At 47.9% G+C, this 26,160-nt stretch overlaps 1 protein-coding gene across 2 annotated transcripts in view; it reads left to right on the top strand.

Annotated features, from left to right (window-relative positions):
• Positions 1 to 610: 610 nt before the first annotated feature.
• LOC142589615 (uncharacterized) overlaps positions 611 to 26,160 on the top strand; it is a 56,745-nt gene continuing 31,195 nt past the window's right edge. Inside the window, exons 1-2 of one of the 2 annotated variants that reach the window (XM_075701118.1) lie at positions 611 to 810; positions 21,965 to 22,037. The gene's annotated coding sequence lies outside the window, so the exon portion shown is untranslated. The remainder of the gene's footprint in view (positions 811 to 21,964; positions 22,038 to 26,160) is intronic. The other variant, XM_075701117.1, reaches the window with a different exon arrangement.

Here is a 26,160-nt window from a genome sequence, read left to right as displayed (position 1 = left end):
TCGAAAACTGGTTTCAACTGTTGATTAGTAGCCAGAATGTGGACAAAATTGTCGACGCGACGTAGCCAACCAATGTTTCATCTGTGCAATGAATTTTTTTCACCATTGTAATTTTCCTATATAATTGAGAAGATCTGGGCTGTTATTTGCTGTTTGTTCTGACTTTCTTGCGGCGTAGGGGCTCGTCAAGCTGTTTCCAGGATTTTTTTTCCTGCTTCTTCCATATGTATATGCGTAAGCTCAATAAGCAACAACAAACAACAATACTTCGATGTAGCGAGGATATCGTTGGTTCACGATTCGCTATAAGAACGACCCACAGTACACGGACCTCCAGAGTACACGGTTGGTGCACGACGGAAGCCGAGCACCGAGCGAGAACTCGTCCATGCGCGCCAGGCCTCCTTGGCTCTTTGGGACCTCGCGTCGACCACGGTTTCGCAGACCCCATGGCCTGCACGTGGAGACCGGGGCAGTGAGGGCCTCAATTTTCTCATCACTCCGGAAGGTGGCGCTAGTCGGCACTGTCGCTCGCCTCGACTTTCGCTGTGGACCGTCTTTTTTTTTTTTTTTTTTTTCCCAACTTCTGTTCAGCCAAAGCCGGGCAACAGCTGCCAACGGCGCGTTGGGCTCTTGCAAAATGAGGAGCCGGAGGGAGGTCCCCGGAGTAGGATTGAAACGGCGCACCCGGAAAGTCGCGGTTGGTCCGTAGTGGTGGTCCGGCGGTGTTTTGTGGGTGGCCCGGGTCGGGGCGCCGAGCGCGAGCAGTGGTGGGTTCTCTGAAGAGCCATCCGGATTACGACTGCTCAGGTACGATGCTCTGCACGTTGTTTTTTTCGGTACGGCTTGAAAAACTTGCCCAAAGTTAGTGCACCACGTGCTTCGAAAGGTATCGTGTTGTGGTGCACGCAGTCTGGGACTCTCTCTCGCCACACACACACACACACACACACACACACACACACACACACACACACACACACATATATATATATATATATATATATATATATATATATATATATATATATATATATATATATATATATGGCAACTTATTTGCCCAATAAGTTACCCCGGATATTATCGGCAATTCAAGTACAACAGGTCGATTATTCGTTGGCACAGGCTGATCACATGCGAAATGGACGCTCCACGTGGGTCGGGGCGTTAAACAAAACCCTTTAACGCTGGCGTGATCGCTGTGAAGCAGCATTGATCGACCACTTTCGGGTCCTGTGAGCAAACAGTAGGGGGCAATGTGTTCGACCTAACTGGGCCGTTTGAGAGAGAGGGAGAGAGAGAGAAAGCACGTTTGGAATAGTTCTCACTTTTCTTTCTTTCTTTTCTTATTGCACTGCTGTGAAATGCCCATACCTGCCTACGGCTATTTAACCTCGACATCCCCTTCTGCATATTTATTGCCCTATAAACGTAAAGTTAATTTATAGGAAGCGAATTCGATAGGAAAACTAACATTTTGAATGTCGCTATCATTATGTGCTGTCAAAGCAGAACCTCGCAAGAAATCCCGAATTTCACTTTATTTTAATGAAGGATGCTGCTAAACTATGTACACATGGTTCGAGCTATTGAGGGGAATTCACAAGTTTTTTTCTCTATCGTAAGAACCTTTTTCCATCGACCAGCTCCTTTCGCTATTAATAAGCTCGTTGTTAGGATTGGTTAGCACCTGTCTAGGAGCTAGCCTAGGGTACGAACCACTTTGCGACAGCTGACCGTGAGTTCTCGGTATGCGGCCTCAAGGACTTGCGCCAAAAACCTGCTTCTAGTTTAAGCAGACGCGCTTTCGAAAGAAAAAAAAAAAGAACATGTCGGCTTGTGTCACGTGACCGAATTGCGATTGCTCTTTGTCGGTTCAGCGGCAAAACATGAGCAGAACCAGGAAAGCAAAGCGGCCCGGGCTGCAGCCCAGTTGGCGACACCGTCCACTTGCAGCTCGGAGCACTGCATGACTGTGCAGTTGATGCGTGACCTTGGCAGGAACATGCAAGCGCGTTCCAGCGCAGTTAGTGGCGCAGCCGATTTTAAAACGGTTGTGCTCCGTCTCTACAATTCCGTGCAGTGAGACGAAATGCGGGGCTCGCGTGGGCCAAGTCAGAAACGAGAGCCGGCTGCATGTTTGAGAGACGCGAGGACGCTCGCCCATTGCACGCTAGTAATCTTTCCGTGACGCTTCCATTGAGTCGGCGTTGTGCGATCAGCGCCGGAAGTTGGAGGGTCACTTCGGTTTCTCCGTTCTGTCTTTCGATGCAACGCAGAGAATTGGTTAGACGGGAAATAGTTGTTCGGCAATGAGTTGGGTGTTCACTCTGGGTTTCTACAATGACCCGACTTTGGAGGTGGAGCGACCGCAGCATCTTTCCTAGAAATTTTTCTAGAGCGAACTTCGGCGTTAGTATCTATGGGAGGCGCAAGCATTGTCGTTGCTGTCAAAGAAAAATAGCGCCTGCAAACAGAGCACTCACATGGGAAGAAAAGACAAAGACAAGCGCTTGGCTTCGGCTTTTTTTCCTTTCCGTGTGAGCTGTCTTTATTTTTGCGCTAATTTTCCTCGTCAGCAATGCAAGACCAACTACCCAAGCCATTACCTCTTCTGGTATCAGCCAACACGTGAATTATGAATAGTTACATGAACTGAACCTGAATGAATCTGAACTTGAGCCTTCTGGCTTCGAATGGCTCTGTCACTTTGCAAATCGATCATTTCCAAAAAAAACGTTGCGTTGTAAGTGCGACAGTTCACAATGATTAGGCGCGCGCGCGCGGAAACTGGTTGCTTTCACCCGTTTAGAAATATATGATCGCTTGGAAGTTTGGAAAAATAAGAGGTTAATAAATAACGCTACAAGAACGTCTGTAGCCACAAGCTCGAATATTAGACAAATCCATATACTAATCATAATTATCTGAACGATTGCCGCGCCAGAGTTCGCTCTATAGTGATTTTTGTAGGGGGCTCTGAGCGGGACGTGATGAAGTTGCCGTGGCGCCGCTGTCACATCCCCCCCCCCCCCCCAGTGCAGGAAAAAATAAATAAAAAGGAATAAATAAAATAAAGAGGCACAAACTCTTCAGACGCGAATGTCTTCGGAAGGCAAAATTAATAGTTGTTTACAAAGTTCTCAAATCCCATTTAACTTTGCTAAAGTTACCTTACTTCTATGTCCGTTGGTGACATAAATAAATAAATAAATAAATAAATAAATAAATAAATAAATAAATAAATAACCCTCGTTAATCTATATTTTCCTCCTTCTCTACTGAAATCATTGTTCGAAGCAGCGAACAACGAAAAAAATATGGCAAAGTACACGCATCCTCTGCTCGTGTCCATTTGTTTACAAACATACAAATTGCCTGTAAGGAATTTTTAACGAAGCTCAGCGACCGGAGATATATGTTCGTGTTTGTATTGTGAGGAAATGTACTGGTACGTGGGAAGAGACTGAAGTCACGTGTTACTTGCGCGCGCTCCCACGTCGAAAATGTGAAGTGCCTAAAAAGCGCTTTCCTACGCCAAGGTTTACGTCGACCAAACAGGAAAATGTGTTTACGACAGGTTAAGCGACATCGCTATACTAGCGCCAGAAATTTACAGAAGGCAGGCCACCTTGCGACGTACTGCCAGAAATTATCATGTACATTGCGACTGGAAGCTTAGGCAGAGGTCCTGACACGTGTCTGTGACGAGGCCACCAGGAAGGTTAACGATGCACCGTTTACATGTGCGAACAAAGAACAGCGTGCCAGCGTGCCACGTGTACCGTTAACAAGGGCAGAAATTTTATTCGTAGTGAATCTGCTGCTATCGCAACTCCACGGCGTGGACTAGCGTGAGCATCAGTGAATAGCACAATCGCGACTTGTCATTAACTAATACTCATTATCATTGTTGATTTGGCTTTTGCGTTGTGTGCGAATGTTTATTCACTCTGCAACATAAACCGACGTACACCATTAAAGGTCCTTATGGGAACAAATTGGCCTTTAGGTGATATCCTTACGCCCTTTGTAGACAAAAATGTCCTTTAGGGTGGAAATCGGTTTACAGTGTCTTATAATTGTTTTGATAAAATGACTGTATATGTAAGTGATAACACTTTCTGACCACGAGAGAAGTAGTAACCAGCACCGTATCAGCGCATCATCTCCTCCTCCTCCTCCATAATCATCACATTCATCATCATCAGCTCCAGTTCATCTACCATGTATCTATAGTCACCCTTTTCTTCTGCCAGCTGGCTCCAGTGTATACCCGCAGATGTTTTAACCACCTAATTTAGCCAAGCTAATTTTAGCCAAGTTTTAAAGGTATGCAGAATCACGTTTAGAGGACGCGATCGTATGCACGTTGTTGGCCTTCGTGCGGAGCAAGTCACGCATTATTATTATTATTATTTTTTGTAATCTACGTAGTTACATAATTGGTGAAGAACAGCTAACTAATTTTGCAATCGTTAACGTTAGAGCAAACCCATCAACGAGAAGGTCGTAGCGCGTTCTAGAGAACGTCTAATTCAGCAGCTTCCGTCTTGCTACTTGTTATTATAATTATTATATTTTTTGCGCCTAACTAAAGCCTGCGAAATACGAAAAGAAAAAAAGCAAGGCATGCGGAGATCTCTGCTTCCGCGCCGCGATTGCGGTGTGTCAAACTTGCCGCGTGTGAACGAACAGCGCATTTGTCTTGTCGGATCATCGCTATGATGAGCCGCCGCGAGGGAGTCCCATCACTGGCATGAATCATGCACCCAACAATTGCGTTACTGCCCCCTGTCACTTGCTTTAAGCAGTTTCACTTGTTTCAAGTTGATTTTAAGAGCATACAATTCCTTACAGTTACTAGATGTAACATGAGGCGCTATAGTGTCTATACGGGAGCTACAAACAGGGCATGATGGGTAGTGCATGGATTTGCCTAAACTTCGTCCTTCTGGCTTTGAATAGCTTCGTAACTTTGCGAGGCGATGATTTTAAAGTAGTGCGTTGTAAACAATTAAATAAAACACTATTACAATTGTCCGACGGCAGGATTAGAGCACAGGATCTCCAGCACAGAAGCCCGATATTGAAACCATTACGCCACGGACGCACGGACAAGAGGAACCACTGCTATTAGCAGCGATTATGCATGCTTGCAGTCTTATTACACTCTGCATAAAAAAGAAGTATAAAGTGCTTTAAAAATTCGGCCAATTTAGGCCCAGATAAAGCGTCATAAACGAAGCCACAAGAACGTCTAAGCCCCAAACACGGAGGTCAGGCAAATCCATGTACTACCCTTCATTCCCGTGGTGGCTCAACGTTCGCAGCGCCAGCGTTCCCTCTACTAATTTCTGTAGGAAAATATGTTTAAAAGCACTGGTGCGTTTTCTAAAAGCATCGGGACTGCATGAAAGACTGCAGTCGAAGTCAGGGAACCTTGCGTTTGCGTGGAAAGGTTCTCTTCATATCTTCTGTTCTTTACTCCTAAAATTTGCTACCCTTTTTTCTTCGTCCAGTGCAGATCCTTTCATATCATGTCAACGCTACGTCTTCTGCTTCACGTCATGCCAATAATAATATTGTTATGGTGCAGGAAATTCACAAGTTAATTTATTTGTTCATTCATTTATGAAACCTCAAAGACAATGCAAAGTGCTGGCTCTACATGAGGAGTGGGTATGATGGTGGCTTTAACAAAAGAGAGACGAGACGGCGGTCTTGAAGTGCGCGTTTTCTGGTACATCCGCAGGAAGGTTGTTCCAGTCCGTAGCTGTGCGCGCGGAAATGGGCCATTGTTCGAGCATGTAGTGGGTATGCTAGCCTCTGGAGGTTGATAGGGCTGGCGATCCGGTCCGGAATAGGGAACGAGGAAGGCTAAGCGTGAAAGGCAGTTGCAAGTCATGAGCCAAGATTTGAAACAACAACAACAACTCTCTTGCCTTTGTCTAAAGTGCCCGTTTCATTTTTGTGGCAATGATAGGAGGCTTACTGCATGCAGTCAGCAACGAAGCACACTAATTACGTGCAAGTAGCCACATAGCCACTGTTCTATATGGGCCGCCTGACAGTGCCTAACCGCGCTCATGGCATTAGTTTTGCGCCACGGCCAGACACGTGAAAAGGCCGCCGACCTCGCGGTTGCCATGGGCACCGACTTGGCGCGCCGAGATTCTCTCGCAACAAAGATAAGCGCTGCGTCGCGAAAAAAAAAAGAAAAAAAAAAAAGAAAACCGCGCGAGGCTTAATTCACCGGTGGCGCCGGCATCGAACTCTTCTTGTTGGGCCATGACACACACCTACCACATGATTGGCTCGACGCCGAAAACACGTTCTTCATCCACTGCTGCCAATAACGAGATCAAAGCGGCGTTCTGCGGGAAGAGCAGTGACATCGAAGGTGCTCCATACACTTTGGCCAAGGTCACGTCGACAACAAGGGTTGCATTAAAAAATTATGGGGTTTTACGTGCCAAAACCACTTTCTGATTATGAGGCACGCAGTAGTGGGGCACTCTAGAAATTTCGACCACCTGGGGTTTTTTAACGTGCACTTAAATCTAAGTACACGGGTGTTTTCGCATTTCGCCCCCATCGAAATGCGGCCGCCGTGGCCGGGATTCGATCCCGCGACCTCTTGCTCAGCAGCCTAACACCATAGCCACTGAGCAACCACGGCGGGTAACAAGGGTTGCAGGCGAAGATTAGATAGATAGATAGATAGATAGATAGATAGATAGATAGATAGATAGATAGATAGATAGATAGATAGATAGATAGATAGATAGATAGATAGATAGATAGATAGATAGATAGATAGATAGATAGATAGATAGATGGCAACACCGAGATTACGTTTACATACAAGGACCATGAATCTTGTGTTTAGAGAGAGCAGTATTCAGTGCCGCTTCGTGTTTGGAGTTGTCGGCTAATTCGTCCTCGCTGTGAGATGCAGAGCTACCACCGCGGAAGGGCGCTGCTCCTGGGTTCGATCCCCTGACCAGGACGAATTTTTCGTTCGATCGCGAAAATTTCTGAGAAACCCGTTTGAGCCTCGTTCATAGCTCCGAGCTGCTGCCAGGTGGATCGCAATTCTTTCCTTTCACAATACCCGTGTCCGCGCTCTTGAGCGAGGGTCCTCCTTCATGGGGATGAGTAGACGGGTGAGGAAAGCGGACCACGTAGAGGCTGTTCTGCCATGCTTGGCGACCCAGAACTCGCCATGGATTAATGTTAGATATAAGGGAGCGACGCTGCCACCCATTGTCTCGGGGACAGTGCCTGTAAGTACGTGCGGGCAATTGTGGATATATAAAGCTCCACTCTTATTGGCAGGGAAGTTGGGTGTAGGGATGCCGCCGCCCTCAGTTAAGTGCCTGATTTGCAGAGTTATTCAGCGCATCGCCGAGGAAGACCGCAGCACACTGTACCTTTGTTGATATGGAGGTGGCTGTTGTCAGCCACTCCGCAGTGTGTTCAGCGGTGAAAGATGCGAGGAATAATTGTGAGTGCAGTACCTAATCATAGAAGTAGTGTATAGTCAGAGCAAAAAGAATAACAGAGGGAAGAAAAGAAAAAGGCATTCAACAAAAGGAATACACAATCGGAGAAAGTTCTACAGGACTTGAAGACATGTGTCTCGTAAAATTGTTTGTGACAAACCTAATAATGCCGTGGCAAATACACCGCTTTTCAATTCAAAGGGAACTTGTATACATTAGCTAGCCAATCCCATTTTCTCCTTTCCGTGACGTCACGGCGTAGACTAACTTCTTTCAATATCGGCGTTTCTCGGTAACTATGTATTTGGAGGACGGAGGCATCCACTGAGAGCGGTGCATTATACGGGCAGTGAGCGCAGCGCGGTTCCGTCGATGGCGCTTGTACCGAATTCGCTCAGGTCGGCACCGACTCTAGTTGCTTCGCGATGGGAGGGGCTGAGTGGCCGGGCCACCGACCATGAAACAAATAGAAACCCAGGAACGCGGGGAACCGGGAAATGTTTCTGCCCACCACAGCGCGAAAATATATTTTCTCCGCTTCACCCAGCGGGCTCGCAACGCGTGGTGCGGGTGTTGAAATGTTTGGCATCAGGGGCGGGTGTCGTCCAAAAAAAAAAAAAAATATAGAAGAGCGATGCAGACAGCAACGGCCCGTCTTTTCAAAGCGCTGCTTGTTGCGCGTGCGGCTTGAAAGAACGAGCGCTTGTCTTGCAAGGAAGCATGCGTGTGAGCATCGAAACTTTTCATTGCGTCACTGTCAGCGTACATCTCACGATAATGTACCAGGAATTGTGTCTACAAGAGCTGAATACAAAGAAGAAAAGACGAGCTTGTATACGACTTCATTGTTTAAAGCTGGTACGCGTCCGATCAACACCTGTTGTCTTATCACTGTCATAAAAAAAAAAATATGAGTTTTATACGTGCCGAAACCACGACCCGATTTTGGGGCACAACGGGGTAGCCGACTCCGGATTTATTTTTACCACGTGAAGTTATTTAGCGCGCACCCAATGCATGGCAAATGAACGTTTTTTCTTTTTTTTAATTTCGTCCTTATCGTAATGTGTCCGCCGCAACCTCGATGCTTAGCAGCGCGAAACTGTAGCCACTAAGCAACCGCGGCGGGTTTTCGCTGTGTGGTCAAACATGGAGAAGGAATGCTGATGTTGCTATATGCTAACAACCGTGATGAATTGACCCGCGTTGGTAACGATGGGGTTTAAGCCCCGAAGCATCACTGGAGCTGAGACTCTATGGTGGAGGGCGGCAGGATTTATTCTGACTACGTGGGGGTCCTTGAAGGGGCACTAAACAGAAAAATAACTAGAGCTGTATAAGGAAATTACGCTTCTGCAAAAAAGAAAACGAAAGTATAAAGAAAGAAAGGAAAAGAGAAAAAGCCGCTCTAACCGTGAGGAGAGGCAGGAAAAGCGCAAAGACGGAATATGGACCGCGACGCCCTCTCGAAGTTCCTGCACCTGATTGCCATGTCGTCATGGATTTCGATGGCGTCCACTAGTTGATTTTTTTACTTGTTAAGATGGATTACGTTCTGTTCTAATGAAGCGGAACACTGAGCTTGATTGGCAAGCTTGGGGAATTTCTACGGCGCCACAAAAGGCCGAAATACGAGAAAAAAAAAGTACTTTAAAATTTATGACGCGCGTCACACTGACGTGCCGGCGCTGTAGGGTTTTGGCGTGAAACTAAAAAAAAAAAAAGATTGGTTTGGCCCACATTTTCTTCTAGCCTCTTACCGCGAAATTCACTAAAACAGAGTTTCGAAACAATGCCTAAATTGATTTAGTGTTTCTCTTTAGCTAGTGCCACTTTAACGTGCACCAAATGCTTTCTGCACGAACATTTTTGCTTTGCCCCTCCATTTAAACGGGACCGAGAGCCGAAATCCCGACCTCGGCAGCAGAGAGCCGCAGCCACTGAGGAAACACCGCTGCGACTCGAACGTGTAAGGGGGCATGCAAGTTCGCGGGTATATTGCGATCGTTCATCGCAGACACTGCAGAGGTCTCTTCCTAGGTGAACACCGGACATTCAGGCGTTATACGGTACCATGCCACTGCGGACAAATCGTGAACACGCTCGCTGACACTGCAAGCCGGCCATGATGAACCGTGGAAGCTATATTGGGACGGAGGCGAGACGTCCTTCATGTGGGAATCGCCCCGTAACCGTATTTCGAAGGATAGTAGCATAATGATGGCTTTATTCCCGGCGTTCAGCAGGTGAAAGCCGATAACGAAGGATTCACGCAGGACCAAAAGCTCGAGGTCTAGCCTCTTGCAGCGGAGGTAGATGTAGAGCCTAGATAAAGGCGGTCGCTGTGTCCCGTACGTTCAACTTCATCTGCTTCCCTAGCGCAGGGACGCCGAACGTCTCAAACTGTTGTGAGCCTTCATGAACGCAGGACACAATGTAATCTATCTTAGAGGCCAAAGATGGAGTCACGGGAAACACTTACGTGTTGACTGTACAACGTATGTCTACTACGTGTAAGCAGCAAAAGAAACAGCGGTACAGGCGCACCAAAATAAAGTATGCATGATACATAGAGGGCGCTGTAAGCTTGTGCCAAAAAAATTAGAAAGGAAAATTTGTACGATAACACAAAGGGCAGTGCCTTGCTCTTTGAGGCTCAAGCCGGTTGCCTAAGGACAAAAACATACCGGAGCAAATATTGGGAAATAGATGATGCATGTGCATGCTGCAGCAAAAATCCCAAGACCACTAAGCACATCCTAATGGAATGCGAAGATATTCACCCAGTGAGAACTGCAGGTAACGTACACCTTCCAGTCACCCCCCCCCTCTCTCTCTCTCTCTCAGAAGCGCTTGTGTTTAATGTGGACGGAAGCGTCAACAGGTCAGCAGTCGAGATAAGCAAGATACGTTCGAAGTATTGGTGAAAAAAAAACAGGGAAGACATTGGTACGACCGGATCTCTTACAATCATGGCTAGCGGTACAAGGTAGGTTTGAAAGAAAAAAAGGAGATACATACAAAAAATGTTAGACAAAAAACATGTATAGCATACCTGACTAAACCAGACAGGCTAGGTGAATATTCTCACCACCCCGTTTCAAAGGGGATGTCATTGAATCATCATCATCATCAATTCTTTATTGTGTGTCTCGTTCTTAGTGTGCGCTGTACCTAAACTTTACCAATTACAAACTCTCTCAAACGTCCACGCTATATAGTGATTACTGTGACGGTCTCTGTGTGACACTCGCGTTGTTCACGAACGAAGAGTCGCCCTACAGAACTTGTTCTGCTCCCTGAATTCTCAGAACCTGCTAGATATAGAACGGGAAGAAAGAGAATCTGGTACTACAGCCTTTGAGCACTTCATGTCGTGGATAAAACAGATCATTTATGGTTAAGTTGGCCGTAAAATACATCAGAAGAAAGGCGTACAAAAAACCTAAAGTTTTGTTTCTTTCACTATTTGAGCGGCAACACGCAAAGATACACAAACGCTTGGCGTTCGCTCCCTCACCACCAGTCTCTTCGTGCACAACGTCTGCCTCATCGCATTTCAAAGCGCCAAATATTTCGAAAATGCGAAAGAAAGATGTGATATTTTGCACTTGGGTCTTACGAGCTAAATTTCTCAGAAGGTTGGAACTGTGTTATGCCAGACCGCTAGCCTAGGGCAATAGTCTCTATTTGTTTTAAATCAGGTTTCCTAAAGAGCCCAGAGGGCATTACATAAGGGGGGGAGGGGTGAGGGGGTCACAACGAATGCGGCAGAAATACCCAAAATACACAACTAGCAAGACAATATGAATCAGAACACCAAAAATCAGTAAGCATGAATTTGTGCAACGACAATTCTTATTACAGAGTATATACACTATGTGAAAAAAAAGGTATATTAATCACAAGGTTCAAGGTTCCTAAAATACTTCAAGCACTTATCATAATGAGCGGTATTACATGCATATGAAAAGCAGCTCTAAATAAAACACGGAAAAAAATAATTTTGAGCATACATTGCTAAACATGCAAGCAAAATTAGAGATTACAGAAACGAACTACCGTCGTATATTATTCACACCGAGTAGCGCACTCCTCACCGTGCAAATAATTAACGTATTCTGAGAATGTATCACAAGGAAACCGTAATGTCAACCAGTAGTGAAAATACGTTCGCGCTGGGGAGAGAAATTGCAGTGATAGTTGAGGAGGTTAACCGAGCAAAAGGTTGGCATACGACTAGAGGTTTAATGTATAGCAGTTCAGAGTAGGAAAGAAAATAAAGAACGCAGAACCATCCACTCGCACAATAACTCGGAAACAGGCAGCACGGAGCAGCACGAAATGAACAAAGCGGTAAGTCGAGCTTTATGGCACCGTCAATAACCGAAATGTTATCCCTCACTGTCCTTTCGGTTCCACCACAGAGATGAATAACGTTTTGTTTACTGACGGTTGCCATAAAGCTCGACTTTCCATTTCCGAGTTCTTGTGCGATTGAGATGGGTCTGCGTTTCTTTTCTCTCGTTCTTTGATCTATGGTGATGATATATTATAACTGCAGCAGCATGCCAGGACTTTTGCTCGGCTAACGTATACCCACCCGTAATAAAGATTTATCTCACCAGCGCGCATGCGTTTTGACTGCTGGTTGACATTAACTTTTCTTTGTGAAACATTCTTTAAATACGCAAATTGTGTACGCAGTGGGTGGGCTATGCGGTGTGAACATAGTACGAAGACAGTGCGTGTTCGAGAGACTATTGCCCTATATAGGTTAGCGGTCTGGCATAACGCAGCACTAACCTTTTGAGTACTTTAGCTTGCAGGACCCAAATGCAAAATATATCTTCTTGTTCCCTAGTGCATGTCCCGTGGTAATTCCGGCGAGAGGTATGCGTCAACGATCACTAGAGCTCGTGCTGTCAAGGAACTCAGGGCCGTACGTTTAGCCACCTTCATTATTGTTATAAAGAAAATCTGTTCGAGAGCGTCTCATTTGTTTTCTTTCTAATGTTATCATTCTATGGTCGGTGTCCGCTTTTCTTTACCATGATCATCCCCGACCAGACGAGTTTTCGTCACGCCCTCGCTTTTATCTTCATTATTATGCATTTGGGATATACAACACCCGGTGATGCTCACAGCGTCGCCATGCAGCGTTCTGTGGCTTCGACGCGACGAACGCGTTGTGGCCTTAGAGTTTTTCACTTCCGGCCATGCATTTCTGCAAGTCAAGTTAGTCAAAAGAACGGAAGTATTTTGCGCATAATTTACCGTAGGCACATATTGCTGATGTGTTCAGATATAAAGAAAGTGCGACATGTGTCCATCTCATGCATGGGCTTTTTTTTTTTGCAGCGAACAACAAAATTCACTTCTAGAACGCTCCAACTTCACAACAAAACTTACGCCAGCTGGAGGGTTCTGTAAATTTATAGGCTATTGTAACTTGCGTTGTTCCAGAGGGCTTAACCGGAAGTCTTCTGGGAAGCCTGTTTGTAGGCATGAAAAGGGTTGTGGCTAACGAATGTAGAGGTGAACCGCTACAGCTTTAGTCCATATGACTTTCACCGAACAAAATATACTTAACGTCACAACTCTGCTTACTCAGTACACACCCTCGCTTGCGACGCGTTTTATTGCCGTTTATAGCGCTTATATGCATAAACTGCGTGTCTTTGAATGCGAAACAAGCGCATTCAAAGACACGCAGTTTATGGTTTAGGTTGGTGGTGACGTACGTTGCACTGGCGGGATTTGCCTGTCGGACTTGACCGGCAATTGTTCCTCCTGAGGATTTCGGACGTTGGTAGAACGACTTGCGTTGATCAATTCAGTGTCCGCGAAGGAAGGCCAATCAGAAGGCGTAGAGTTCTCTTCCCGATCAATTAGGACGTAGCATTCCCGGCAGGATTTGTGATCAGTTAAGACGTGTGGAAACGCTGCGTCTTGGAAACTTGCACGGGGCAGCACGCTAATCCTGTATTTTGTCCAAGCCATACAGTTTCCTGCTATAAAGTTATTAGAGGGAACTCTGCATATGGCGCTGCGATTGCTCTGCCACCACGGAAATGACGGGTAGTATACGTGGATTTGACTACGTATACCTTGGTTAATTACGTATTATCCATGTATTATCCACGTATTATCTTGGTTCTTGTGGCTTCAAACGTTCTTGCGGCTTTGTTTGCTATGCTTTATCCGCCTTTGTTGGCCTAAGCGTTCAAGCATTCCTATTTTTCTCAACGCAGAAGGCAATAGGACTCTGCGCACACGCATAATAGCCTGCGAATTGTATTCATAAAGTAATACGTTGCTGAAAATGATGAACTTGCTAAGACACCAAGCCTTTCGAGTCCAGATGGGCAAAGTGATGTACAAACCATCGTTAGTCACCTTTGCACCATCGTTCCCGTACTGGTTGAACCGCCAGGCTATATAGAACTCCTTAGACACTAGCGCCAGAGTTCGCTATAGTGAGCATTGTAGGAAACTCTATGGTCTAAGCTCTCCAGCCTTCGCAAAGCCACGTGCTGTCTCTGTGTCCCTGCGCGTGCACTGCACGCGTGCCCGCGTGCAACTTTATTTATGCGCTCGCTGAACTGTTTTTTGGAGACCTCCGGAACACTTCCGTGCCAGAAATATGGTACCACACGCGGCTACTGCGGTATAAAAGGACATCGGTAGCAGCATATATGCGGAGCTGCGGTGGCGCCGAGCCTTCGCGTGCATCGGGAGTGTTCCTCCTCTGCTCCCGCGCGAGTTGGGCGCTGTGCGTGTTTGTTTGCGCTGCCTCTCGAAATGGCCGCGTCCCTGGGGCGGCTGATCGCGTTCACGGCGGGGCAAGTGCGTTCCTTGCCAAGGAAGCAACGGCGCCGAGGGAAACAAATATTGCAGCATTAGCTCAGCGGACGGTGGTCCGTCTATGTGCTCGCGATGTGGGCGAACTATATATACACGTGAAGTCACCTGAGACCGGCTTGAACGTGTTGGCGATTTGAAGTGGGTTGAAGACACGACGCTTTCGTCAGTGTTGGCGATTTGAAGTGGGTTGAAGACACGGCGCTTTCGGCAGTGTTGGCGATTTGAAGTGAGTTGAAGAGACGACGCTTTCGTCAGTCTGCAATACAACCCACCTCGCGAAATCAGCGAACCCAGCTTTGAGGGCCTACAGGTCCCGCTAGTCAACGAGAGACGGGAGCCGGAAGCAGGGCTCACTCGTCATCCTCCTCTGTCATCTTCCTAAGCGCCGGCAGGGGCGTTTACTAAGCTCGCTCGGAAGTCTGTTTAATGCGAAACGTACTTTTCCCCAATCAGCCACTCTGCGTCTGTGGTCTGCATCTGGCACGCGCTTACTGCACGTCCTTCTATATCGCCACAGTGCACCGGCGCCTTCGAGACAGGATGACACGCAGCATTTCTCCACGAGACAGTATACCACAGGCAGTAGTGGGTCGATATCATATACTACAGCACTGTAGTATATATACTGAAGGTTTAAAGGCAGACCAAGTAAAACTTAAAAACAGGCTTCTCGAGCTAAATGTATGCTTGCTTCGGAGCTATGGTGTTGGTGCTGGTGGACGTCAGAAAACGGGCGATATGTGGCATTTAATACGCTAATTAACCTGACTAAATAAATTACTTTTGCTAAATTATTCTTCTCCTAACTAAATAATTTTCTTGCTATTAGATGTCGGCGTCTTATTGTAATTGGGAAATTGAAGATAGCATTCAATACATGCCAAGTCAACTTGTAAACCTAAAAGAGAAAAAAAAAGGAGCATTATATTTTTTTTATTGCAATTTTTTTTTCGGAGCTGCGTTGTCACAAATTACAACTTCCTGGGCGCGCAAAACCGAAACTTGCAGGCTAAAGGACGCCCGTACCAAATGTGCACCGACTTCGGTATGTCATTGCATCAGTCAGCTAGGTACATTAACTAGACGCCCTTTTAATACCCCTTATTGAATATATGCCCGAAACCCTGTAAATTACTTTGAATAAATTGACCAAATAAGAGGGCAGTGCGACTCTGGTTATCTGCGTTTATACTTGCGTATGTGAGAGTTGGTGAGCGAATACACTGAATAAATTATCTGCGGCACTCAACAGTAGCTGCGACAGGAAACGTACGAAGACTTACCCTGAACTGTTACACTTCTCTTTCAGGAAACTAGTGCCCGTCGAAATCACGCAAATCACGCGCCTGGCGGGTGCGGTTATACTCTTTTTTTTATTTCTTGCGTACAGCGAAACAAACCATAGGCAACAGAACTGCTTGTCGGCCTACATTTGCCTGCATGTGCCACGCTATCTTTCATTAGATTTAGTTCGTGTGTGTTTTAACTTGCGGCTAAAAACATGTTTTTTAGAAACCACAGGCGCCAGGGTGTATCCAGCGCAGGCGTCGTGTTTTCAGCGTGCTTACATCTAGACGTATATACGGAGGCTGTTTCACCACGCCCCTGCGACGCCTGGTGTTGTGGTCGAGTTAGCGAACGTCAGAGCATGTGCAGTCGTTATACGAGCGCATCTGGCGGGTGAGTTATAGTTGGGGCCGCCGCACTATCTATATACACTGCCGGAGAGCGTTTGTGCTAACACCGCACGTTTCTCTCCTTAGATGGCAACGTTCGTCGACGGGAGCCGTTCGTGGAAACATAACAGTCGCGTTGATTCTTCAACTCGGACGACGCTCCATGCAGCGCGTGCGGCTCCTGTTCCAACAAGGTTTATCTTTAAGCCTGCCGTTTAATGTACCGTTTTAAACGGCTCATAAAGACAACCGACTCAAACGGGGACGTTATGTTAGCGCCACTAGAGAGAGAGAGAGAGAGAGGAGACGGAGGAGGATTGACAGAAAGGTTAACCGCGGCCATGCCCGGTTGGTTACCCTATACCGCCCGTGGCTACCCTGTTGTCCTTGTCGTCGTGATTGCTTTCTTTCGTGTGTGTGGTTTTCGTGCGCCCTTTAGCGGTAATTATGTCTCACACAGTGGCTACTCTGCACTTGGGAAGTGGAAAGAGGGAAAAACAGATGAGAAAAAAAAATAATACTGAAGCGACAGTCAGTGTGTATACGCCCGCAGAGAAATTTTCGCTGGCAGTCACAACTTCGCAAGTGTTCGTATGCAGTTCAGTCGCCTTCGAGGAGCGCTTCGTCCGAGAGTGGTCTGTCATACGCGCGACGGAGATTATAGAACGCTGTCACACTGTGTGCGGTTCAAGGTCGCGTGCTGCAGCTCGTAATGGACCGTACTGCGCAGGTTTGACCTGGTGTCATCGCGCGCGACAGCCAGAAAATTCTCCTCCCAACAGCCCAGCATTCTAAAGAATACTTCCCGGGATACTTCGCGAACACCGTGTTCATTTCCTACGAGCCTCATAGCCTCAGGGCGGCTTTGGGGCGCTTAATCCAATGAATGAATGAATGAATGAATGAATGAATGAATGAATGAATGAATGAATGAATGAATCATGAAATTGTTCTACGCCATACCCTGCAGTCACCATGGTTGTTACGGCATTCTAGGTATTGCGGCATTCATGCTAAGCACGAGGTCTTGGGTTGTACTCTTAGCGGCAGCGGCCGCATTCCGGTATAAATGCCGAATGCAAAAGCATTTGCACGCCGAGTTTCCGTTCAGTTGAATTGAATTACGCTCCATGGTACAAACATACGAAGCCGCCCTTAGATGCAGCGTCTCTCTAAACCCGGACCTGTAGCATTGGGGCGAGAACAAACCAGTCTTGCTTCATACATTGTGTTTCTTGTAGTAAACATTTGTTCGAGGAACCAGCCTGACCTATTTGAATGGGTGATTGGCGGCTAATGAGAATGAAGTTTGTTACGTTTGTCACCCCAGTGCCTTTTCGTCAACGGTGAATGCAGAAATTCCTTGAAATTGTAGCCGCGGGCGGTTTGATCTACTGCAGTTTGAAAGACCCGTGCCTCCTTTATTTGCATAATTGATTACTGCAGGTAAACGAGGCAGGAAGCACTCGCAATGCTTTACGGCAGTTGCCTATTAATTGAACCTGCCTGTACTAGAAAACACCATTCGTGGCTCCCTATTGGCTCCAGAGAATGATGACACCGCTCGATACGCAAGTTAAAACGAATTTTAGAGTCGTGCTGTGGATTTAGCTCCGGCCAACTTCCACTTCCCTTCTGATGCATTTGAAACATAGAAACGCTCTCAGCAGGCTACCCCTGGACAAAATTGAATTAAGGTTGTTGTGTTAAGCGAGAAAGGCAACATTGAACGATTGTTGGACGTAGAATATTAATTTAAGCCATGAACTTGCCGGAAATCGCTAAATAAGTAAAAATTGAAAAGGAAGTGTCAAGTTTACAAGTCTAATAATTAGACTGCACCAATAACGAGTCCCAAATTTGTAAACACGCTTACAGTGTACAAAGAAGACAAATATTATGTATAAGTTCATAGCTTGCGTGAGATAGTGATGCTGTTTACTTCTATTCCGCGAAAAGAAAATGCAGCGCTGATAAGTTAACTACAGATCAGCAATACACTTTCCCACAAATTCGACGATGCAATTTTCGAAATTGATGCTGTAAAGGCACAGGGTGCCTGTCAAATGAGTGGACTTCATGTTTTAAGTAGCTTCATTTTACGACTGGGACGCGTCTCCTGGATTATTAATTAGCCGCTTAATTAGTGAACATCACACAATTAGTTTCGTCAATTGCGAGATAATACATGGTATATCCGACGTCCGGCGCCACAAGTGACATGTTGCATAAAATAAAAAAAGAGAGCTAGTCTTTCGATTGCTATTACCCTGATTTTTATATCTGGTTTATGTTTTCTCTAACCTGCCTTAGTTAGCCCAGTGGCTATGTCATTCTGCTTCAAAGCACGAGGTCGTTGGTTCGTGTCTCTGTAGCTGTGGGCGCGTTCCAATGAGGGTGGAAAGCAAGGAAGCGATGGTGTATTTAAATTTAGGTGCACAACAAAGACCGCCAGGTAGTCGAAAATAATCCGGAACCTCACATTATACGGTATCCCAGCATAGACCGTGTGCTACAGTACATGCCTAGCCTCACCTCTTCTCACCTAACCAAACCTAACTTAACCTAACCTAACCTAAATATACCACACCAGACCTAACCTATCCTAATATAACCGAATAGGCTATGTAAGGTTAGGTTTAAATAAATCCCCTACTTGGTTGGAAACGCTTCTACCTTCTCAATGACAAGCCTTCTATTCTCTATTTGTGTTTCATAGACTTCGAACCAGTCGCACTGGCTCCTAACGAAGTACGAACCAACAGGCTGAAATCAAGATTTTACAGTCTGGCACGGGCTGCAGCTGCCACTTTGTGGAAAACTTGGCAATGCCACGCAAGCAGCTATTCGCTTTGAACGCTGTTCTGTTATCTGCCACTATGTCATATATGCCACTTTGTCAACGTGACAGTTGAGAGGCCCCGTCCGCTACCGGCGCAGCCGGAATTTGTCGACGGGTCCCGCCGAGACAACTCTCAGACACGCCGCCGCTTCGTCTCCCGCGCTAGCGTTTCTGTCGCGTCTGGGCGCCGCGCTGTCCTAACTTGTCCTAACGCGCCAATACACGGTGTGAGAAACGGTGTCGCAGGTATACACAAGAGGCGGCGATGTTAAAAATAAGCGCGATGCTTACACACTGCAGCGAGCTGGTTGCGCGCTAATCGCGCCGCGGCCTCTGTGAAGCAACCACCCGCGGCTGGGGCGCGGATTAATGTTTCGCGGTTGCACCCTTATCGGCGGGCTGCGTGTATCCGTCATGTAGCGTGCGCCGGCGGGCGCGCGTGTGTATGCGTGCTGTCACCTTACCCGGTGATATGAGGGGTTTCCCTTCAAGTTGGCGCGGCCTGCGAGTTCCATCGTGACGGCTCATCGCTCAACGACGAGCTCACACTGAGGGTTAGATTCTGGGAACCCCTTGGAGCAGCGCCACGCCGACACTGAACGCCTTCCTTCTTTTTTTTTATTTTCGCGCAAAAAAAAAAGAACCACAGCGAGGAATGGTTACTAGTCGACCTTGGGACATCAGACTACGGCCTTTAATTACTGCAAACATTCGTTCCTGCGCTATCGCTTTATTCGAAATATCGCTTTGTCCGAACTTTTACGGCCTTGATTTCAGTGTGTACGTTTTGTCCCACGTTATTAAATATCATTCGCCGTATCCGTCCTTGGCCCAAAAGGATATACTCGGGCGCTACTGCAACTTTTGAAGTGCCCCGACGTCAGTGTCCATTTGTACTTCCACTGTGCGTCCGAATGTGCGCGCGCAGCGGTCATTCTCTCCTTCTTTTTCTATTCCCGCTTACCTCCTGTGTAGGGCAGCAAACCGCACTCTTGTCTGGTTGACCTCCTTGCCTTTCCTCTCCTTCCTTTCTCTCTCTCTATTCGGCGTTCTTAAAGTCTATCGTGAAGGTCCGTAGACTGCAGCAATGTTAGTAACCCGAATAAGGCCTCCTGCGCTGATGTTCTTTTGGAACCCTGACCTAGAGCTGTTAGCTCTGACAGTGGATGATTGTACAGTTGGTCCAACATTCTGCACATCCGTTTTCTCTCGGCACTATAACGCGGGCAGACAGGGATAACGTGTACGAGCGTCTCTTCACAGCGGCATGTGTCGCACGTGCGACTATTGGCCATTCCAATAAGGAAGACATGAGAGTTGCTAAATGCAACGCATAGCCACCTACAGGTGTATCTACCGCCTGGGCTACCATGACGCGAACAAAGCATGCTGTACTAGCTGTCATGAGAATCCAGCTTAAAATGTTGCTTCGGCGCGTCAGCCAGGCCTTACGCTGCGGCGAAAGTGGTCGAGGCGAGTAGTATAGCCTTCCTTCTGAAGCCCACAGGCTGCATCCTCTAAACAACGGCGTTCGATTGATCGTCCTTTATATATGCATGGTCGAAAGACACTGCGGAAGCAAAAAAGTTTCAACTGTGGAAGAAGCAAGGCGATAAAGTGACACGCCTAGTTGAATTCTATTTCGGGCAGTGCTTCAGAGACACGAAATCGAACCGAGACCTCAGAGACACCAAGTCGGGAATGGTCGAACCGCCATGGTCGCGTGCTCAACAGCTGAATGCCATAGCGAAGCTACCGCGGCGCTTAAAGAAACCGCGCTGCTCGGCACTGCGGCCACCGACAGCCACTTGTAGAAGCGACAGTGCGAGCGAGGGCGTGGTTGCAGCCGTTACCAAGATCAAGTGCGCAAATAAACACACATCCCATGTGGAGGCGTAGACAGGACGAGCTTGCTGCCTGAATAAGCACACACATAGCAAAGGAAGCAAATGATGTAAGCACCGTGTAGTGCCCGCCAGGTGCACAAAACATGCACGGGACGCATCACAATGCGCAATACGCAAACTAGTTGAAGAGTCCCACTGAGACCGTCCCTCAGAAAGGTTAAAAGCGGCTTCGTTGTGCGAGACGCAGGGGCAGCGCTGGTCCACGGGCCAATTATACGTTCCTTAGCACAAGGCATGACCGTCTTTGATGTATACTCAATGCGGACATTAGGACGGTCCTAGCTCTCGAATGCCAACATGCTGCAAGAGTAGATTAGGTGAGCTATGTCTTCCCAACTCCACCGAGACATCGTAGTTGAGTGGGAATGTATAGTTTACGGCCGTTGAAGCAGCTCGAGGTCCCGGAGACCAATGCAAGGTCTAGGATCGAGCCCGCACCGCAGAGCGCGCAGGCCTCGACTGGGCCTCGCGCGAGACGCGAAGCGCGTGGTCTGTGCGCGGCTATAAATACGCGACGAGGGGGTGAAAGCCAGGCACGCGTGGTTGTGCGGCCCGGGGCTGGGAAGACACTATTTCGGGGCTCGGCGATGCCCGGCAAAGAGACCGAAACGCTCGTGGAAACGAGTGACGGAGAGCGGCGGCGTGTGCGTCTCCGAAAGCGACAGCGCGGCTGTCCGAGCGGCGTCGCCACAGGCGTCTCTCTCTCTCTCTCCTTCTCTCTGCAGCAGTGACACAGGACGCGTACCGTTCTTTATTTAAAACGGTGCGGCACTAGAAAAGGTACAGCTGGCGGAGGCGTAAGAGAAGAGGAAGAAAGAAAGAGATAAGGCAATGCAGGGAGGTGTAACTTGGTTGAACCTGGTTTGCTACCCCGCTCACTGGAAGGTGGCTTCGTCTTTGTGTTCTATGGCACTGTTTGACAGGCAACTCTGTGTGGTGACGCGCTGTGCACAGGGTACGAAAGTGGCACGTATGCAAATATTTCGTGTTATAAGGCCGCCCTCACTAAGGGGAAATCACTTCATTAGTATTGGAGCCTCCATATCTTCAGAATATTTTTTTTTCTATTTCATGGGAACGTGATGACGATAACCAGTATTTTAAGCCCAGTAAGCGACACACGATATGCCCCCCCTCCCCTCCCCCCCCCCCCCCTCGCAGCGGAGCAATGGGAGACCCACCTCACCAGGCTCAATCTGCATGATGACCGGAGCCAGCTGGTGGACAGGGCAAGGTAGGCGGCCAGGTCACATGGCTTTCTGAACTGAGGGGGCCACCCGCAAGAAAAGCGACCAACTTCATCTGATCTTAAAAAAGTTTAATCTCTCTCTCTCTCTCTCTCTCTTTCTGTCTGCACTGGAGGCGATGCAAGGAAAAACAAAAGGAAAAAAAGAAGGGAGAGATGATGCCCGCACACACACAGCAGCGTTCAGAGCATGTTAAAGGGCGATCGCGCAGCCCACTTGCCTTTAAAAACCGCAGTGAGGCTTTAGAGGCCTTCCACGCGGATGGCGGTCGAGTTCAGGGTCCCGATAGGTTTTCCTCTGTGAGCAGTCTGTCGTCTAATTGGCTTAAGGCAGCGGACAGTCACAGTTTTTTTTTTTTTTTTGCATCAGCGAAAGAAGGGCGGTTGCAACAAATTGGGGGGGGGGGGTGGAGTAAAGGTTGCGCACGTAGCCAGCGCGCGAGGCAGGGAACAGAAGAAAAGTCACGGAAAACCCAGCGCTGGCTCTCGGCTAAACATTTCATCAAAGGCGGCATGCGTAATATGAAACGTACGCGGGGCGACATGTTGGCGCGATGCAGCATTTGAGACAACGCTACCCTGGCGACCAGGCGTCTCAGAACGTAATGCAAAAGGATAGCAAGTTGGTCGAGTTGGTACGGTAACATGATCTTGGACTGTAGCGCGAAGTGACGCGGACGCAGATAGGAGCACTCGTCCTTTCTGTTCCTGTCTGTGTCCGTGTCACTTCGCGGACAATCCAAGATCATGTCTCAGAACGCTGGCGTCATGGGCGCCGCCAGAGCCGTTGCCTCGGCGCTGCACCAAATGTGACCGACGGGAAACCGTCTGAATTAGGCAACGCCCAGGGAAATATTGCATAGCGTTAGCTTGACAATTACTGCTTACACCAGAGCGTACACACCGCAGATTAGCAGGAACACTAGTGTGCTTATATTGTGCGTGCGCTCATTCCTGCAGCAGAAGGCAGAACGTCGCGCTTGCTCCGCGACCAAAGTGCAGCGTTGACGTTGCGTCCACTTCGTGTCGTCGTTCTTCCAGTGAAATGCACTACGTGTATCGGGAGACGCTGCAATCCCCCGCGCTCAATCCGCGCATGCGCTGTCAGCGGGACGGCATGCAACGCCGACGGTGGCAACGATGGTGCGAATGCGTCTCCAGCGTGCGTATTATTACAGCTTTGTGGCACTCTTGAAAGATTTAACACGCCGTTTTTTTCTTTCTTTCCCTCTTCCCCTTCCGCCAACGCCGAATAGCTGGCTAGAGGAATACATCTCAGGCCGACCTCTCTGCATTTCGTATCATTAAACCTCTCTCTCTCTCTCTCTCTCTTAACGCGCCATGTAGGGCTTCTAATGGCATCGAGCAAGCTTCTTTGCGCTGCCCGTAAAGATCACTGGCGCCGTGGCTAGTGTATGCATGTCGACGTCGAGCACAAGACGTGGCATGCCGTCATTCCGCACGTAGCCTTCACACACAACACGGTGGTGCAAGAAACGACGGAGGCCCCGCCGTTCAGGCTGGTTTGCGGTAGGAGCCTGACGACGACTCTCGACGCTATGTTGCCACACGTCCCCGACGAAGAGAATCTCGACATCGCCACCTAACTTTGTTGCTTTGTTCTTTTTTTCTTTACTAGGGGTGTCCTTGCTTTTCACTTTTGTGTTTCTTCGCAGCATCGCGACGATGATTCTAACGGGTAGGGGTGTGAGGGGGGGGGGTTGATTATACACGTGTACTTGCTTATCTTTCTTCAGTGACCGCTTTTCACAGGCTAATAAATATTAAGCGCTATCGCTCGGCGCAAGACGCGCCTGCGTGTCTCGGAAGTTTCGCCAATGTTATCGGTGGCTATATATCGAAAATAGTGCGAGTTTGAGCGTTTGGTAAATTAATTGTCATCGACAGTAGTTGAAACACCGGATCAAGCGAGTGTTGTCTAGAATTCGTCTTTAAGTTGCGTATTCTCCGGTGCTTCTAATATAAGCATTATTCTTCCGGCTTAGACGCTGAGACTTCGTGGCCACGACTCTTATAGCAACCGCTTACTCCAGGACGACCAAAACGTACCGCTTCTGTTCCAAGCCGATACCATTGAACAATGCGCGAGGTTGCTGAGAGCCGGCTCTCCCTCACACTGAGCTAAATATTCATTATTTTCAAAGTATTACTCTGAATAGGCAGGATGTGTACTTACAGTCATGCGGTGCTGAAATTGGAGTTAACGGGGTTTGTGTTCGTGTTCATATTCGTGCCGTCAGCGCAAGAGAAACATCAACGAAACGGAGCACTTTTTTTTCGTCTACGCACTACTGGCACTGCCCAAGCACCCCAAGGCTTCCATAACGGCTAACAGCTCGCGACCGAGTTTCCTACAATACTCACTGTAGGAAACTCTGGTGCTAGCGTCTACGGGAGACGTGAACATAGCGATTCAGTCAACGTGGGAACGATGGGCAGTACATCTGATTTGCAAATAAACTTCCTCCTTATGGTTTCAAAGGACATTCCGGCTTCGCAAATTGATAATCTTCAGCAAGACATTGCGTTATAAATACAGCAACTCTAAACGCTTATGCATGTTCGCAGAGTCTTATTACCTGGCTGCGTTCACAAAAATATCACATCAGCGCTCGTGTGTGTGTGTTTTAATGTTGGTCTTTTTGTCATCAAGCGCGCTGTAGTTGAATCGATAATATATAAAAAATTTACCGAGGGTTACGGTACTCCCTAATGCGAAATTTGAACGCAGCTCTATATGTTTTCATTTCTCGATATATTGGCTGGTGCGGGCAATCTGTGTCGTGCGGTACGTTGCAAACGGAGCGAAAAGTGGCGCGACTGCCTCGCCAATCGGGAGATCGCGAGAGGCATCGTGTGGAAGACGCGCGGGCGTGATTCACAGCAGCCCCCGCAGACAGACCTCCGCTGATGCAGCGCTTCGTTTCCATATATGGTATTGGTGGACACGCTCGTAGCATGCCATCAGTGAACAGACGATGGCGCGCTACTCTGGCGCCATCTCGTAGCGGTCGTTGCCGCAGGGCCCGTCTTGCGCGGCACTAGGCATTCCTCCTCACCCCTTTTGCCTTATTCACTTCCTCCGTCTTTCCCTCACCGCGTTCTCTTCATTGTCTTTCATCACCCGCTGCGCTCCGCTTTCGCTCTCATCCTTCGCTGTGCGCGTTCGCTCGGTTACGCCGAAGTACGACACCGAGGGATGCCGATGTTAAACGCACGAGCGGGTGCCTAAAAGCTGTGCTTTAAAATGTGTTTGCTTGAAAATTTAGCTCAAGACAAATAACGCCACAAGAATGACTGAAGCCTCAAGCACCGAGATTAAACAAGTACACGTATTACCCATAATTCCCGTTTTATCTGAACGATCGCAGCGCCAGAGTTCCCTCTTGTGGAGAGAGAGAGAACAAACATTAATCAGAGCAGCACGTGGGTATCTTCTCCGCTGTCCATTGGGTGGTCCCCTCAGCCCAGTCCAGTCCAGTATAGTCCAGCGGTCTTAGCTGCCCTTCTTGTTCAGTCGACTACTTCGAAATGGTCCGTCGAGTCGGAGCTTGACAGTGCTGCATCCCATAGGTGGTGTCTAAATCCACGCCTCATAGGGTGGCGCCCTCTGGACTTAAAATGCGCATCTTAAAGGCTATGATTTTGCTGGCTGAATACGGTGTAAGTGATTTTGAGAAGCCGAAGCACGTCATAGATGTCGGGTTTTGGAAAACCACCTATAGGGCTGTGCGGTGCCATGGGTTACATGGGCGTGAGCTGTGGTGCGCTTGCGCATGCCCACACCGTGTGACGGAGCGTTGCGCATTCGTCGCAGTGAGGCCAGTGAATAAGAATACAACGCAGGGTGTATAGCGTGGTAGACGCTTAAATGTGATAGGTTAACACTTCCAGCTTCTCACTGAAGTCAGAATCTCTCTCCTGGAGAATGTGTGTTTGCAGTAGTATGGCGGAAACTGCAGGGGACTCACATCCTCTAGCAGAGAGAAATCCTGGCTTTACTAAGCTGGAGATGTTTGCCTAACTGATCGCCTATAGGCATACTACTCCAAGTATCGAGTGATAATTGTCGTTGCGCTCTACAAAAGTG

Source organism: Dermacentor variabilis, chromosome 8 (assembly GCF_050947875.1).
Source record: "Dermacentor variabilis isolate Ectoservices chromosome 8, ASM5094787v1, whole genome shotgun sequence".
Classification (NCBI taxonomy): domain Eukaryota; kingdom Metazoa; phylum Arthropoda; class Arachnida; order Ixodida; family Ixodidae; genus Dermacentor; species Dermacentor variabilis.
Note: the sequence above shows the minus strand (reverse complement) of the source record. Positions and strands in the feature narration are given on the sequence as shown.